The sequence below is a fragment of the Echinops telfairi genome, unplaced genomic scaffold, assembly GCF_000313985.2.
Source record: "Echinops telfairi isolate 266 unplaced genomic scaffold, ASM31398v2 ScPeMD7_6;HRSCAF=24_1, whole genome shotgun sequence".
In the NCBI taxonomy this organism is placed as follows: domain Eukaryota; kingdom Metazoa; phylum Chordata; class Mammalia; order Afrosoricida; family Tenrecidae; genus Echinops; species Echinops telfairi.
This window is the reverse complement of record NW_022103903.1, coordinates 8,422,612-8,427,667: the sequence shown is the minus strand read 5'-3', so window position 1 is coordinate 8,427,667 and position 5,056 is coordinate 8,422,612.

Here is a 5,056-nt window from a genome sequence, read left to right as displayed (position 1 = left end):
ATTGGGTTGGGATGTTTTCGTGATGCACACTTTCTTTACATAAAACTCTCTTATGCATGAGTTGCTGTGGATTTGCTTCTCCAAAGTACCCAGACTAATACAACCTCTAACCTTTGCTCACTTCTTTATGGATGACCCTGGAGATCCTGGCCTGGATTTGCATATTTGCTCTTGATACAATAAATTTTCAGAAAAATAATGAATATGCAGGCACTAGATTTTAGTTAAAGAAACCTAGAAAATGACCCGAAGCCAATCCACAAATACATGACATGAACTGATAATTCTAGAACTTCATCATTTTACTTTGTATCCCTTTGGGCTGCTTCACTAGGTACTTTGAGCTTAAGAAAGAAATAAGCAAGACATTGAATTATGCTCTGTCCAAGTTTTAAAAATAGTTCCAAGGTTATATATAAATGCTTTAGAGAGCTGTCTATTATTTTAAATTATCTGCCTCACTGATCTCTTACAATAATGTAGATCAGGCAGCACAAACTTAATAAAGACATTTGAAAGAAAATACAATGAACATTGGTTCTAACTCCGAAGTGTGTGTCTTTGTCTGCTTTATCACAGCCTTCCAAACAGTTCTCTCCAGCTACGTGGAACCTTATTGAGGTAGACATAAAATTAAAGTCTGTAGAGTTGAAACTCACTGGGCTGTCTCTGTAAGTTTTTCTTAACTGTAAAATAGGGCCCTGCAGACCACACTAAGAACTCTAGTGGTGTAGTAGCTTATGCATCAAGCTGGGAGCCACAAGGTTAATAGCACAAAACTCTGTCCTATCCGGTTATTATGAGTCACAATTGGCTAGAAGGCATTGAGGGTTTGTTTTTGTCTTGCTAAGTTTTTTATTACCACACACATACATAAAGGCACACACATACCGCACACTCACACATAGGAGTTAGAAAGAAAGAAGGAAAAAGCAGAAAGGACTATTCAGTGGTAATTACTATGTATGGTAGTAAACCAATACAAATATATTTACTGAAATTAAACCCTGACAGCTTTCTGTTTTCCTATTCATTGCCAGGTTGATTGGCTCTCTCCTCAGTAATGTGACATCAGCAGAGCCTTACAAGGGAATTATAGCAGTGCATTTTCCCTTGGGCCATCTAGGAAAATACTATACATTATGAATGCATTATTATGCTGCCACTTGGTTTTGAAGAGCTTATGTTTAGCTCTTCTAATTAAAGGCTAAGAAAGCACACGCGCAGCACAATTATTTTTAATTAAGATTAAAATAATGCATTATGTCAATATAGTCCTCAGTGGGAATGATCGCTTGCTGCGTCACCTCATTTTCTTGTCTATGTAGCACAGCCATGTCTAATGCTGGTGTTTAGCTTCTTACCTTTCAAGTACATAAACCTCAAGGTCACCAAAAGATCAACTTTTTGCCTGAAATACTGCTGTATACAATTATGGAGTGCACATTGTAAACTGAGCATGAACATTAGGAAATGGATATGAAAATGTAAAATATAAAATTCTATATTTTAGGAGTCTTTAAGATGTTGATGATTATCAAAGTTCTAATAAAATGATTGTATGTGTAAAGTCAAACAGAATAATAAAATGTCATAAAGTAAATGAATAATATAATATAATATATTTGACCAGGGCATTTCTAATGTGAATATTGGATTTATTTACCATGTGAAGTTAAGGGACTGATTTTTAGCTTCCTCTGTCAATTTAAAAGTAAGTCCATGCACTTTACTCCTTTTCTCTTCTGTATGTAGTTATACAAAGGACTATTATTTAATGAAGTCAACTGTGTTTAACTTGTTGCTGTTAGGTACCACGCAGTCAGTTACAGCTCAGAGCTTGTGTACGAGTAAGGGCCGTCCACACAATCAGTGCTACATTAGAGGTCATTTTTGAAAGCACGGTGTCAATCCATTTTGTTGAAGTCTTCACCACTGACTACTTCTCCAAGCTAGATGTGTTTCTCCAAAGACTGGTTGTGAGAATTTAGGTTTTATGTCAACTGGTTTGGGGCAGGAATCTCAGTGGAGTAGCAGTGAAGCTATATCCCCCAGGATGGGATCTAACACAATGTAAACTCCTCTGTAAGTTACAGATTATTATTTTCATACCTTACATTGTCCTCTGTCGCCCTTCATCTGCTTTTCTGTTATTTATCCCCGTGAGAGGGGCTCATAGTTGGACCTTGTGATTGATTCCCCTTTTCTCTCCCCACCTTCCCCTTATCTTCCTGGCATCTCTACTATCCTTCTTGGCCCTGAGGAGTTTAACTATCCTGGATTCCCTGTGTTGTGGGCTCTTATCTGAAATAGTGTGCATGTTCTGGTTTGTAAGGTAGAATTGAGGTCATGATAGTGGGGGGAGGAAGCATTAAGGAGCTAGAGGAAAGTTGTGTGTTCTGTTGGTGCTATATTGCACCCTGACTGGCTCATCTCTTCCTTGTGACCCTTCTGTGAGGACATGTCCAATTGTCTACAGATGAGCTTTGTGTCTCCATTCGATTCCCCCATGCCTATTCACATTGGGTATGAGTTTGTTCTGGGTCTTAGATGTCTGAGACTGGATCCCGTTGGCACCTCATGATCACACAGGCTGGTGTGCTTCTTCCATGTGGTCTTTGTTGCTTCTCAGCTAGATGGCTGCTGATAATTTACTGTCTTTATATATGATGTGCTTAATGTAATCCCAAAATTGGTATTCATTTTCAATGTGTCAAAATCTGTTCTCTAAATTCCTGTGGTATGTAGTCAAGGCCTGACTTAGCTCTTCTGAAGTTAAGATTTTTTGCTGATGTTGCTGTTTTATATTATTTTAATTTTTTTTCAGTTTTATCTTCAACTTGCTTATGAGCAATTGATCGGTTCAACGGTTGTTCCCTGACTATATTCTGAGAGATAGTGTTGAGTTTACTCATATTCTCTACAGATGTAGTTGATTTAATTTATGTGAAATCCGTGTTCATACTACTGGCTTATGTTGTCAATAAAAAATTATTTTCAAGGAGTAAGTTATTGGTCTTGCAAAATTCAACCATGTGTATCCTGGAGTTGATTCTACGCTCGAGGCCATATTTTCCCAGAACTGATCCTCCTTATTTCCAACTTGTGCATTCTCATTACTAGCAATTCTCATTCATCCTTGTTCTATGCTTGCTGGATTTCAGAATGAAAAGTTGGTTAACTAGTTTAGTATCACTCCCTTTCTCCATATGTCATGCACTTAACAAATCCTTCTATTCTTGAATCGACTAATACCTCCAGACGCATGGCATTTGGAGGCTATTAACATTACATCCTCATTGCTGTGTTATCACATGCTAGGATATGTTTACTGATGAAATAAGAGTCGTCATAATTAGGAGCCCAGGTAGTACATTGGTTAAATGGTGGGCTGCTAACTGAAAGATTATCAGTTCAATCCCAACTGCTGGTGGGACAAATATGCATTATTCTATTTCTGTAAAGACTTCTGCCTCAAATACCCCATGGAGCTGTTCTCCTCAGACCTGTTGTGTCCCTGGGAGTTAGTATGACTTACGGCAATGACTCTTTCTTATATTTTGTGTTTTGGTCATACATATTTAAATAGCATTTTACATATATATATATTTAAATGCAACATTCTATTCTATCAGAAAAAATATTTCACACACTGATATATGTAGTTGACATTTTATTTCATTTCTAGGAGAGTTAAAACCTTAGGGCTGATAGGAGATCTAAATGTTACTCCAAAATGCATGCAATGCCATGACCACATTCCTTATAGCAGGAGAGAATCCCAGACTCTCAGGGCACTCTGAGGCTGAATCATTAAGAGCAGCATCCCAAATTTGACGTTGTTGGGACTCTGGTTGAATGAAAGATATAAACTCAAAATGAAGAAAGTATAATTAAAATTTTTCACTTGACAGTTTAACTCACTTTAATTGGCAACTTAACACCTGTGCGCATTTCAGTGAAGAAACAAGCTCTATTTTTAACATGAGACAATGTTCCTTCATAGATAAGGTCGATAACGTTACATAGGGAATTTTAATTGTGCAGTGCCAGATTTAAAAGTATGAAATTCAGCTACTACACATTTTAGGACATCTTGATTATCAAACAGCAGTTTTAGGACTAAATGGCAGAATAAAAGAAGTCAATCTTAACATGTCGGGGGAAAAACAGGACACTATATGTACAAGGAAAAAGGGCTCTCTCTATTGTACCAGGTAAACATCAAAATGTATTGGAAAATGTTTAACTTAATAAATGACCTTTAAAAAATAAATTTAAGTTAATTTACTTTTCTGTTTTCATTGAATACCAACACCTAACAAAATGATGGTCATGTAAGGCAGGGCTCTCTAGAGAAATAAAAATAGGGCACTTATGATTATATAGCGATATAAGAGGATAGATTTATACAATATGAAGGAATAGAACAGCTAATTAGTTCACAGAGCAGTACAGAGGGCTTAGTTTGACTCACTTTCATGCAACAGTTAATACACTGTAACATTATACAACTATCATACATATAAGATAAAAACACACTGAATCTAATTGTATCTGGTACATCATACATGAACAGAGGAGATATTCAATCAACACATAAAAAGTAGATAAACTGACTATCACAAACCTCACTTTTGCAATTGATCACGTGGTCATACCTGATAGGTAGAACTACCTTCTTCTAATGTGAACATTTGGGATATGTGAACATTTCTAATGATATTGGTTTCAAAGATATATTTTGCATTTTAATAAATGTAGAATGGAAAATAATCACACAAGAAATATTAAACATTTGGCTATGTGATTTTTGTTTTTAATTTGATCGATTCACCCTATCTTGAGAGCCTATGGTACCTGCAATCTGTCTACAGCGATAATGTTCTAAGCTGCTCACCAAAAGGTTCAAGTCCAATTGGAGATGCTGCGGAAGAAAAGTCCATCTAGCCCAGAAGCAATAAAGCCCACATGGAAGCAGCACACCAACATGTGTGATCATGAAGGACCAAAGGGACCAGGCTTTAAACACCAAAGGCGGGGAGAAAAGTCATAT